General features: G+C 43.7%; 1 protein-coding gene across 2 annotated transcripts in view; it reads left to right on the plus strand.

The window, feature by feature from the left end:
• The first annotated feature begins 3,539 nt into the window (after positions 1-3,539).
• LOC138304295 (zinc-binding protein A33-like) overlaps positions 3,540-13,669 on the plus strand; it is a 115,397-nt gene continuing 105,267 nt past the window's right edge. The window contains exon 1 of one of the 2 annotated variants that reach the window (XM_069244241.1): positions 3,540-3,746. The gene's annotated coding sequence lies outside the window, so the exon portion shown is untranslated. The remainder of the gene's footprint in view (positions 3,747-13,669) is intronic. The other variant, XM_069244240.1, reaches the window with a different exon arrangement.

Raw genomic sequence — 13,669 nt, forward strand, 5'->3', positions numbered from 1 at the left:
ACAACGCCAGGAGAGTAACATCCACAGTAGATACAATGTGCCAAATCATCTGTCCCTGCTGGGCTTCCACAGTTGAAGGAGAAAGCTGGCTGGATACACATGGTGATGTAGTCCGCGCTGGAGACAGTGTATCCCCACCTGGGACCACCTTATTGATTGACTCCAGCGGCAACACGCCTATAGGAGAAACTGCAGTGGCGGAGGTCTCTTGGCCCGAGCACTCTGGTGACAGCAGAGAACCTGAAGTATCTGACATAGCAGCTTTGCTATTGGGAATGTATATCTTCCTGCAGATAAAGAAGCAGCCGTGGGAGTCACACAGACAATGTAGCTGCATCAACAGACAGCGTGGGACATGCAGATATGCATATGTCTATTTTGTTTTCCATCCCCGTCCTTTGCCCCCTTCCTTCAGAGTAAGCTTGCTGAGGCAGAAAGATTGCTGGCAGCACCAGAGTAGAGGGCAGAGGGAGAGCACACTCACAGTGGGAACACCGTGCCGCCATCTTCCCCCGCCAATTAGTTGAATCATCAATAACTGATGACACACAGTTAATTTAAATGTTGTCATGTGCTAGGAAAAAAATCTTTACTACCCCCAGTGTCCAGCAAGGTTGTCACATAAATCCTCTCATTTTGCAGTCAGAGAAAGACAAGTAAAACAGCGTCCTTGGAAAACAGTGCCTGACATTTGACCTCAGCCTTTGAATGCACAGCATATGTGAAACGATAAGAGCAAGAGTTGAAGGCCTGTTAACTGAAAGCAAGTTTGTGGAAGAATACAGAAAATATGGTTAAGGCAATGAGAGGGGTGAACTGAACCTGGAGATCCTAAAGCAAACAAAGCAAGCAAATAGAAAGCCAGAAAGTGCGAGTTACAAACCACAAAGCCAATGGTATTCAATAAACTGAATGCATTTCTAAGTCAACCTTCTGAAAGACCCCGATATGTCTTTAGCAAACCAGACAGCTACCCTGTCTGGTAGGCTATAACCTAAAAAGACATGAAGGAAGTAATAAGGGCAATATCTAGAAGGCCATGGCTACAAAAAAACGAATGCTGGACGAAAAATAGACATAGGACAAGAAAAGATAAAAAGAGAACTGGTAAGGACTTTAAAATGGTATGGATTAAAAATGTAAAAAATTGTGTGAAAAAGAAATGACTTGGACAAAGACTATGGCCCTCATTATGACTCTGGCAGTCGGTGGTAAAGCGGCGGTAAGACTGCAAACAGGCCGGCAGAAAAAAAAATGGAATCATGACTGCGGCGGTCATCTGCCACTTCACCATTCCGACTGCCATGGCGGTGATGACCGCTGGGCAGGAGATTTCAGGCTCCAGCCCGGTGGCTGTCACTAGACCGCCAAGGTATCAGGACCCTGCATACCACCATGGATTTCAGGTGATTGTGAACTGCCATGGATCTGGCGGTAGGCATTATCAGTGACAGGGAATTCCTTCCCTGGCACTGATAGGGGTCTCCCCCACCCCCGCTACTCCCCACGAGTCCTCCCCCCACACTCCCTGCCCCCCGCCACTCCCCAAAGGTGGCACAACCCCCCTCCCCACCCTCACCTCAACATGCACATGTCCACATATACACACCCCTACACGCACACACCCCCAACATGCACATACATGCACCCCTACACGCACACATACATCATGACAACACATACCCACACACATACAAACAGACGTGCACACCCACCGACCCGCACACATTTCCCATACACACAGCACCCCTGCACGCATACACGCACTCACACACCCCCTCTACACACTCACATGCATACCCCATGCACGCACACAACACACATCACCCTCCCACCCCCTCCCCTAATGGACGATCAACTTACCTTGTCCGTTCGCACTCCGGGAGGGGACGGGATCCATGGGGGCAGCTCTGCCACCAGCACACCGTCACCAGAACACTGCCACACCGAATCATGGGATGTGATTCTGTGGGCGGTGTTCTGTTGACGTGGCGGTGGAGGTTGAGCAGCCTCCACTTTCCCGCCGACCGCCAGTATGGCTGCTGATGGCTTTCCGTACAGAAAAGGACGGAGAGCTGCCAGCGGTCATAATACCTGTGCTGAAGACCGCCACCACTGGCGGTCTTCAGCACGGCGGTACGCGAAAAGACCGCCGAGGTCGTAATGAGGGCCTATATGTGTGTGTTTTACGCAGCAAGATTGTTTGCACACGCGCATGCGTGTGTGTGTGTGGTAAACATAGGTGCATGTTGGTGACTTGCATGTGATTCCTGACTACAAATGGATTAAGTCTGATACAGTGAAAATAACAAATAAAAAAGTATTACTGTCTGTGTAGAATGCACATATGATATAAAGAAGGTATGGTGATAATTCCGTGCACTTTTGAGATGTATTTGTACCAACTGTTACTAATTTGAGAACTAGCAACAGTAGGTAACATACACAGCTGCACTGTCAAGCTAGACCGGAAAAGAACACAGCAAGAAAAAAATTAAATGACAAGAAAAACTACATGAAAATAAGAAAAAATGCAAAGGTTAAAAACAGAACATGGTACATGAAGAAAGAACCTAGTGAAATAAAACATGTATGAGAGCAAGACTAATACGACAAGAGGTTACTGCAAAGGGCTTAAAGGAGGGCTTAGTTAAATAAACAGATGACGTGGCAAGAGGCCAAGATGTGAGAAGTAAAATGTATAGGCTTGATAAAGGAGAAAGAAAAGTTTCATGGAGTAACAAAAAACAATCCACACCTGATGTGGGAGCACAGGCAAGAAAATGAAGACATGAGACAAGAAGGTGTGCCATGGGGTTAGGAAAGGGGGTAGAGGGAAGGCGAAAATGGATGCGGGCCGAGAAGAAATGAAATGGAGTAAAAAAAACACTAGACGTGAGGCAATAAAAAGTATGTGGGATAAAAAGTGGGTGGGGCAAGAAAACACATTTAGTGGGGGCAAGAAAGGGGTATGGGGCACGGGGACCACGATGTAAAAAGAAGAAATGGTGTGGATCAAAAAGAAAATGCTATGGTTCGAAAGTGCCTTTAACAACAAGTTTAGGGCTTTGATCAAGAGAATATGAAATGGGGGAGAAAAGATGGTGTCTGGTGAAATGAAATTGCATGGGGCAAAATGAAAAGTCATGTGCAAGGAGGAAGGAAATGCACTTAATGCAGCATACTGAAAAATAAGGGGGTGACAGAATAGGGACAAGAAAAAAAGAGCTCGGGCAAGAAGACAAGCTGTGGGATACGGAGCAAAACAGATATATGACACAAAAATACAAACGTGAGCGCAGGGAGAATAAGCTAAGAAATCACGTCTGTGGGGGTAGGAGGGGAATAAAAACAAAGATTAGAAAAAAAGGAATAGGTGCATATTCAGAACCTCATGGCCAGGAAACGAGAGAGAAAGGTTAATAGCGAGAAAGAGGGTTATCACAATGTTATGTTGTAGGTTCACTCAGTGGCTACTTTCTTTTTTTTCTGTTTGATTGTTTTTCTATAGGCCTTTGGCCTTTTTTCACGGCCGCACCTGGTTACCCTGGTAACGGAACCTTTAAATCTGGGAGGAAAAACCCGCGAAGCTAAAGTTCTGTTCAAAGGACGTCGTATCTCTAGCCAAAATTCTCCCTACTGAACCGTCTCTCTCTTTGGTCACCCCGAGAACTTCTATCTGCTTTTTGAAGTCACCCCCTTCCCCCAAACAATTTATTTTTCTTTGTATCCGAGGACGCGAAGTGGTAAGTATTGCAATGTGAGAAATGGATGACGTGGTTCCACTTTTGTAATGTGCAGGGGAGCCTTTGTAGCTTGAACGAATCTTTGTAGCTAGTCCGGATGCACCGGCACGACCGTTCTGCCGTTTCAGGCGGTTTGGCAAAATGTTTGTATGCTCAGGAGAGTTTTGTATTTTGGACCACCTTAATTTTTATTTTTATTGTCTACATCGTTGCTGCTTCGATTTATTTTGGCCAGATCAATGATGCTTACATAATTGTACTTATGTGTTTATCAGCGCCTACTTGTTTATTCTATTAAACCTCATTCTGAAAAGTGACTGTTTAAAAAACATCTGACTTTGAGGGGCATCCGTGATGTCGTTAATAGAACGTGTACACATTGGTTACTCACGAGGCCCACGTGTTTAATATTTATAACTCATAAGGCTAAAACTCATACAATAAGCATAAAAGCGCTACCTCTGAACGAGCGTATTTAAAACGGGAAAAGGGGCTCTAGCGTGACGTGTTTCGGAATTTTTCGTGATTGTCATGCGCGTTTTAATAAAGTTTTTTTTTTTTTGTTGTTAATCTTAAAATCTGTTTTCGGGGGTGGGGCTGAAGCTACTCTGCGCTTCAAGCAAGTCTACGCTATTTTGTCACTTGTTCGAAAGCAAGCGCTATTTACAATTTATTTGAAGGAAAAGGGTCAGTTTTGTGTTTTAAATGTTACCTACGTGGTGAAAAAAACATGGAGTTAAATGACTGTCACGAAAATGTGTGCAGCCTCCAAATCAATTTTTGGCAGGAGCGATGGTTTACCGCCCTATAAAGCTACAATCCAGGGTGCTTGCAGCGTGGTCTGGGCGCACCTTTGTCCTCCCAAATAGATATGGCTTTGAAGTGTCAGTGGCAAGGTTGGGCTGTCCCCTAGTATTACGCAGTCTACCTTCGGTGCCGCCCGCACTCCGAACCCTGATCACATTATAGCGTGTATGAAACTAAGTTTCACTTACCCATTTGTTTTTGTTAAAAGGAAGACAAAAAATACACCCTTCGTTTATCGAATGTATTTTTAGTCGGAGATTAGCAGTGCTTTGGTCACAACTCTAATTGTAGCACAAAGAGAAACTTTTTTAACTCGCTTCAACTCATTTTCTCTAGTGTTTTCTAGGCGGCCCGTATTAGGCCTCAGTCTCCCAGCATACCCTGACGTTTGACCTGTGCAGCACCAACAAATAAGAAACACCGAATTTAAAGACGTCTTTACTGTTCAGACTTTCGCGGCCCACCAAAAATCGGCTAGCGAGCAAAGGTGGGCAATGCTGGATTAAAGTGGAGTTACAGCCCTGTCAAGATTACCAGGTCATGCGTGAACAGCTGCTTCGTAACAGGCGTTTTCTTTGTATTATCAGACTTATTTGGTCCTTTTTTATTTCAGTATAAAAGAAAGCCTACAGTTCCACATATCCGTGAGGAAAAACGAAATAATTTACTAGAGCAGTTTATCGTGCATGGAGCTGGAAAAGTTGGTAGCTGTTTTCTAATGCCCCAACCCCCTTTGAGGATTCAGATTCAAGCGCAGCAGAGCTGATCTTTAACCCTTTCGCTGCCAGGCCTTTTCCCCTCCTGTGCCAGGCCTTTTTTGGCTATTTGGGGCAGTTCGCGCTTAGGCCCTCATAACTTTTTGTCCACATAAGCTAGCCAAGCCATATTTGTGTCCTTTTTTTCCAACATCCTAGGGATTCTAGAGGTACCCAGACTTTGTGGGTTCCCCTGAAGGAGACCAAGAAATTAGCCAAAATACAGCAAAAAATTCGTTAAAAAAAAAAAAAAAATGCGAAAAAAGGGCTGCAGAAGAAGGCTTGTGGTTTTTCCCCTGAAAATGGCACCAACAAAGGGTTTGCGGTGCTAAAACCACCATCTTCCCAGCTTTCAGGAACAGTCAGACTTGAATCAGAAAACCCAATTTTTCAACACAATTTTGGCATTTTACTTGGACATACCCCATTTTTACTATTTTTTGCGCTTTCAGCCTCCTTCCAGTCAGTGACAGAAATGGGCGTGAAACCAATGCTGGATCCCAGAAACCTAAACATTTCTGAAAAGTAGACAAAATTCTGAGTTTAGCAAGGGGTAATTTGTGTAGATCCTACAAGGGTTTCCTACAGAAAAATATTGAAATTGAGGTGAAAAAAACCATCAGTTTCTACGTTTTACTTTAACTTTTTCCTGCAATGTCAGATTTTCGAAAGCAATATACAGTTATGTCTGCTGGACTCCTCTGGTTGCAGGGATATAGAGGGCTTGTAGGTTCATCAAGAACCCTAGGTACCCAGAGCCAATAAATGAGCTGCACCCTGCAGTGAGTTTTCATTCTATACCGGGTATACAGCAATTCATTTGCTGAAATATAGTGTGAAAAATAGCTATCAAGAAAACCTTTGTATTTACAAAATGGGCACAAGATAAGGTGTTGAGGAGCAGTGGTTATTTGCACATCTCTGAATCCCGGGGTGACCATACTAGCATGTGAATTACAGGGCATTTCTCAAATAGATGTCTTTTTTACACACTCTTATATTTGGAAGGAAAAAATGTAGAGAAATACAAGGGGCAGTAACACTTGTTTTGCTAATCTATGTTCCCCCAAGTCTCCCAATAAAAATGATACCTCACTTGTGTGGGTGGGCCAGGTGTCTGCAACAGAATAAGGCCAAAAACTTGTAGAGATAGAGGGGATAGCACAGCAAGTTGATAAGGACATATTCTTCTTTTATACATCTTTAGGCTGACTCTGCTTTGGGGACCCACACAAGTGAGGTGTCATTTTACTTGGGCGACTGAGGGGAACGCTGGGGAGTAGGAATTTTGTGCTGGAGCAGTGATCGTACAAACAAGTCAGGAAAATAAATTTTTTTAAAGCACATTTTGCAGTTTGCAGAGGCGTCTGGTTAAGAAAATGTTGCGGGATCCACGCAAGCCACATCTCCCTGCACTCCTTGGGGTGTCTAGTTTTAATAAATGTCTGAGTTTGGTAGGTTTCCCTAGATGAAGGCCGCACCCAGGACCAAAAACATAGGTGCCCCCCCCCCCCCCCAAACACAGGTAGTTTTGTAATATATCATTTTGATGTGTCCACATACGTCTGTGATGTGCCAAACGATAAAATTGTGAAAAGAAACGCACTTAGGTTATGTGAAAAAGACCCCTCACCCACCAACCAAGTTGGTGGCATGCTTCATCATCGGGGTCCCACCTGAGACACCTAGCGTGTCTCGTGTGCTGCGACGCCGGATTACAGCGGAGAAGGTTTTGTCATTTGTACCACACATACTGGTTGGATTTGGCACGAGGGTGAGTGATGGTTCAGTAGATCAAATTTTATTAACAAGAGATTTCACAAAAGTGAAATGCACTGGTAATAACTGAAAGGCCAAAAAACTGAGCCAATGACTCACAGCTCGTGAACTGTAAAGCCACGACAAGGCACCAACCGCTTTACAGTCCATTCACACACCTTTCATACATGACATGCACAAGACCATTCACGCCGCCGGCCACGGGCCCAGCACATTACATGACTCGCATTGACAGACTGCGCCAGTCAAGGGCCCATCACTTTCATACGCCCACATGCCTGATACAGCAATCACACCAGCTGATGAGTGTGTGGACTGGCGTTTGGCTGGCACTGCCAGCCAAGCGCCACTCCACGCACACCGCCATCACTTTTTTTTTAGTTTATAAAGCAAGAAACCACTAACTAATTAATTATAAAATAAGCACAAAACTACAAACACAAAAGCTCTAACTAAATACATGACAGTGATGCCAACCGTGAAACTCAACATATGAAAATATAAAACAGTTTACGCTCCCGGTATTTCCCAAAAGTTTTTCCTTGTGTGGTAACTTCTAAAACAGCTGGGCACACACAGCCCAGGCTTTGAAGGGCATTTGGGGCAGTACATCCGGCTCTCCCTACGGATTAATCTCCGGGCACATACTCTACATTTCTTTGTGGGCAAGTCTTTTTTGGGAGTGGGAGGAATGTGATCTGGAGAGTGCCAATCTTTCAATCTAGCCACATCCTCCACTACTTCTACTCTTGGAACTCTTGCCTGTTCCACCACAATACGGCTTTCTATCACTGACTCCTGAAATTTAACAAATGTCATCCTTGACCCAGGTGAACAATCCTTGAATACAATAAAAGCATTAAAAGTTGCCAAATGAAATGAATGTAGGGCCAACTTTTTATACCACATGTAAGACTTACGAAGAGCAGTGTAAGGTTCCAACCTCTGATCTACTCTATCAACACCACCCATGTGCCTATTGTAGTCCAAAATGCAAGCAAGTTTGTGCACTTCCGCAACCTGACCCCAAACAGTCACAGGGGAAGTACTCTTATCATGGATGGTAGACAGCATGTACACATCCCTCCTGTCTGAAAATTTCAGAGCTAGCAGCTCATGATTTCGCAAGGCACTGCACTGTCCCCTCAAGTTTTTTTTACAGACAAGCTCCCTTGGATAGCCTTTCCGGTTAGAACGGATTGTGCCACAAGCAAGTGCCCGCTCTAAACAACTCCTTGAACAACTGCACTCCAGTGAAGAAATTATCTACGTACAAATGGTGACCTTTGTTAAACAGCCGTCTACCAAGTTCCCACACAATTTTTTCGCTAACTCCAAAAGTGGCCGGACAACCAGGAGGGTCAATACTGGAATCCCTACCAGTGTACACCCAGAAATTATACACACATCCTGTACTGCTTTCTGACAAGATATACAATTTAATCCCATACCGTGCCCTCTTACTAGGAATGTACTGCTTAAAAACTAAATGCCCCTTGAAAAGGACCAAAGACTCGTCCACACTTACTTCTTTGCCTGGAACATAGACCTCTGAAAACCGATCTACAAAATGATCAAGGACAGGCCTAATCTTAAAGACGGTCACAATCAGGGTGATCTCGTGGCAAGGCTAAAGCATTGTCTTAAAAAATGCAGCATACGAAGAAGCAAATACTGATTACATGTCATAGTTGCAGGAAATATAACCGTTGCCATCAAGGGACTAGTAGACCAATAAGAAGCCAGTGATGGCTTCCTGATCAACCCCATCAAAGTCAAACCTAAAAACTTTCATCCCTTCCAGATATGTGGGAACCCACTGAGTAGCTCTAGACTGAGGCTGAAGTCTGGCAGCGTTTTCCCACACATATTGCTCTGCATACAAATTAGTCTGCTCCACAATCTCTTCCAAAAATACATCGTCCATAAACAAGTGAAAGAAATGGACAGGCAAAAAGTTTTCCTTATTGACTCTACACCCTGGGAGACCAGTAAATGCAGGTAAGTGTGGCTGCTCCATGTTTGGGGCAATCCAGGTGTCAGGTCTTCTAATGGGGAAACCCTTCAGCCCCAGGCTGCTGCACTCTTGGCACATTAATGTCCTCCTCTACAACAGGCCCTTCATCTGCTGAGTAGCTTCCTCATCAGAATACTCTGGGACAGAAAACTCACTTCCAGAATCTCCCACTTCCTCCTCTGCCTCAGATGCAGAGTCAGTCTCGTAATCATGGTCTGAAGACAACTCAAAGAGCATGCCAACAACCTGCTGAGCGGTCACTCTGCGGCTAGCCATGATTCTCACTAACAACAAATGGATTGCCAACAACTAGCACTAAAATAAGTAGTAAACAAAGTGTAGCTTTATCACAAAGAGTTATGTACTAAAAAACTATACCACTCACTTGCCTGAAAAAGCTACTCACCAAGCAACTACTCTGCACAGACACAGCAATCACCAATGATATACCACTAAAAAGAAAAAAGCAAATTAGACATATGACAACACAAATATCATTGTGCTCAAATCGAAGGACAATTTCACACACAATACTGCATTTAATACACCACCTACAAACATGTCATTCATGCATGTTAACAATACTCCTTTGGAGTAAATTGCTTTCACTTAACTAAAACATGTAACTATGCAAACCGCAGGACAACTACTGCCAAAACCGCAAGGATCCACAGCAAAGGAAGCAAAAGAGTTTAACTAGAAAAAATAAATTGTTATAATCACAAATACAAATACTTCGCCAGTTGACAAACACCCCACCACCAAGAACTTAGAAATTGTCCCTGGTACCTAAGTGGATTCTGCCCCCCTTGGGGGCAGATGGGCGTAAAAAAAAATTGGGCAGAAATGGGCAACAGCTCTGTGCCCCCTTTAGGGGGTGACCCTTCCCAAAGGGGGCACCCCCAGCACAAAACAAAAAAAGAATCCCTGGCATATTGGTGGTTTCTGCCCTCCTTGGGGGCATATGGGTCTATAAAATAGGCCCATCTGCCCCCAAAGGGGGCAGAGATGGCCAATACGAACTTTCCCCACTTTGGGGGGTGCCCCCAAACACACACCACACAATCCCTGGTGCCTAGTGTGTTTCGACCCTCCCCCCCCCCCCCAGGGGACTGATCAGCCAAAAACATGGCTGATCTGCCCTCGGGGGGCCGAAACAGAAAAAAAATAGCCCTCCAGGGGTGCGACCCTTGCCCAAGGGGTCGCCCTAAAAATAAACTCCCGGGGGCAGATCGGCTGGAAAATCGGCGATCTGCCCCCGGGGGGGGGGGGGGGGCAAAACACTAAATAAAATAGACCCCCCGGGGGGGGGGGGGCCCTTGCCGAAGGGGTCGCCCCCAAAATACACAATAAAAACAAAATCCCTGGTGTCTAGTGGATTTTGCCCCCTCATGGGGGAAGATCGGCCGAAAAATCTGCGATCTGCCCCGGGGGGGGGGGGGGGGGGGTGAAATAATAAATAAAAATAGCCCCCCAGGGGGGTGACCATTGCCTAAGGGGTCGCCCCCAAAATAAACATACCCCAAAATATCCCTGGTGTCTAATGGAGATTCCTGCTCCACGATCGCGGGCCCTGCCCGCGATTGTGGAGCAGCAATCTAGTGAAAACAGGCACAGGGGGAAAGGAAAAGCCCTTTCCTTTCCCCGGTGTCTGTTTTCCCCCCCAAAATCCCTAAAAAGGGAAGGACTTACCGATACAAGTCCTCTTCCCTCGACGCGCTGGAAGCAAATGGCTTCCAGCGCGTCCCGGCAACACTTGATGACGTCGGCGCGCTGTGCCCGCGCTGACATCATCAGATTGCTGGGGGGGGGGGGTTCAGGGTGGCAGGGGAAGGGCTTCCCCTTCCATCCCCGCCTTGGGGGGGGGGTGTGGGGTGCACAGGGAGGGGAGCGCTAACGCTCCCCCCAGTTCCCGTTCCTTGGACGAGGTCACCTCGTCCAAGGCATGTGAGAGGTAAAGAAGTTCAGACGATTAACTGAATGAAGAGTTCCACCTTCAGAACACTGGGGTCTCGGAGCTTACACAGTCAGAGCTAGAAGTGGAGATCAATCTTTCTAATAGACGGAGGTTTCAAAGCAGGTTTCTGCCTCAACTTGGATGCCAGAGACCACACTTTAGATTTCTGTCTACTTGGCTCTCAATTCTAACGTTGTTCTTCAACAAAGTAGATGAGCATGGTGGAGTTTTTTAAAATTTTATTTAGATAGTACGTTTCTGGCTCTAAATTGTTTCCCTCCCCCTGGACATCTTTCAACATAAGTAACCTGTAGTAGAAAACCTCCCAATTAATTAGCTGTAGTAATAGGTATTTTTCCTTACCGTGAGTTACATCATGTTTCATAGTAAGAATTCCCCTTGAGCACCTGCACCCCCTCTTTCCACACCCTATAAACAAAGCAGATATGTTTCATGTGCTTCGCCTATCAGGGGGACCGATTATATCAATCTCAAGTTATACCCATGGCTTTAATGAATAATCAACTGGGGTTGAGGTTTTTAACGTTAACTTCATGGACCTTATTGCTATTCTGACATTCATTGCATAAATGTTGACCATAGCAAAAGTGAAAACTTCGATCAAAATACCACTGTTTTTTAATGTGTTTAAGAATGTGTGGATCAGCTAGATGATTACGTGATTCAAAGTACTGGTGAAAAAAACATGTTCCTCCATAGTGTGACACTGTCATTGATGGAAAAGTTAGGGGACCAGAAGATACTGCTTCTCATTTAAATATTAATCTGATAGCATGACTTCAATTTCAATGTTAATTTAAAGGTTTGGACTGAGTGTCAAGACTTGCCATTGGGGGAATCACTATTATAATCTGGTATTCTGTGCCCAGTGTTCAGTTAAAAGTCTGAGTTTGAGAAAAGTCTTTGGCACCAAAAATATATATATATATTTTTTTTGAGTGGATGCGTCAATGGGATAGTGGGTGTGAAATTTGGCCAGGATAATAAATTACTACTTTTTCAGTGAACATCTAGGGATTTGTAGTCATTGGAAAGTTTCAAGCAAGTATTTCGTGACATGTTTGGTAGTGTGAAACGATTCAGTCATGAAATAAAATTCATGAACGTTGCAATACTGATGAAATAAACCTAGAAATAATCCACCAGAGTGTGTAAGAAGTTATTTAAGAAAGATGCTTAATAAAGTGTATAATGAATAACCGAAGCAAGTAGTTACTCAGAATCATAGTGCAATAGAAAACGTGTGATCTTCACTCTGGCCTCTAGGAAATAAATGTAGATTGTCAGTCTAGGAATCGATCCATTGTTAGCATGAAGAGTGATAAGTCCGCCCCCTACCCCCATTTTTTATTTGTCGTGCCATCAAGTATAGTTAATGCACAGTAACTGCCATCTAACTACTGTCATCACCCCTGATGAAGCACTAGGGTATTTGTGAATAGCAATTGGTTTGATGTAAACTACATAGATTTATATTTAAAACAAAAGTTGTATACGTTGTTTGGAATTAAAAATGGTAGTTCTCTACAGGATGATTTTTGCAGATTCATGGGAGGAAATTTATGAAAGTTTGGAAGTGGTAGTTTGAATTAATGAAAAGGTATGACCTTGCGGATGGGAAAAAGTAATTCATATTTAGGCAATGACATTACCAAATAAATAAACAAGTTATTACTCAAAGCAATTTAGATACTCATTCTCCACATACATAAAAACAACTTGCTTCATCTTTAGTATTATCTTAGCTCTGACAATTTTTTTCTTTACAAATTGATCCATTGGCAGTAGTGATGAATAAAAAGGAGTTGCATTATGTAATGAGAAAGTAAGTGTAGTAATTAAAAATGTCAGACAATTGTGCAAGTTTTAGTTTTTGTGGTGGATGAATGTTGTGGTTGCCATCTTGATCCAAAGGACCACAGATAGAGGCTTTTGCTTTGAGTGGTTTAGCTGAAAAGATGTTGGTGGCGAGGTAATCTACCATTGAAATTGGCATTGGCTTGTTTTGACTTCAGATTTTAGAGCTTTTTTTGTGAGTAAGGTCACATATAAATAAGTGATCGTAAGGCATTCATTTTTTTGCATAACAGTGAAAATAGGAAGGCTTTGGCCAAGTTAGTGTCAAAATTAAATTTAATAAAATGATGAAGCTCTGTACATTTCTTATTACGAGAAATCAAAAGCAGACTGCATTTAATTAACCAATGCCAGCAGGGACTATAGAACATGTTGAGGAATATGCGAATGCAACCTCAGTGATGCTAACAAATTTTTGAAGGGCAAGTTGGTCAAGGGGATTTGGTTGGATTATTTATTTTTTTCCCCCCAAAAAAAACATTTGTGATAGAAAGCCAGCAAAGAGTGATAGATTTGAGTTTGGAGTTCCAAGTTCTTTGGAGACCATAAGGAGAACGGTCATGAAGTTGATGCTTTCAGCCAAGTAGACCAGTTTTCTTCATCCTGCAATACTTACAAATAAAAGAAAATAATAAAGATTCTTATGTGAGGCTTCTGTGTGGAATTCCAGCAAAAAGCACACTGATTGGACCTATATAGATTCTGCATTGTAGAACTTTGTTGTAGAAGT

Source organism: Pleurodeles waltl, chromosome 7 (genome assembly GCF_031143425.1).
Source record: "Pleurodeles waltl isolate 20211129_DDA chromosome 7, aPleWal1.hap1.20221129, whole genome shotgun sequence".
Classification (NCBI taxonomy): Eukaryota; Metazoa; Chordata; class Amphibia; order Caudata; family Salamandridae; genus Pleurodeles; species Pleurodeles waltl.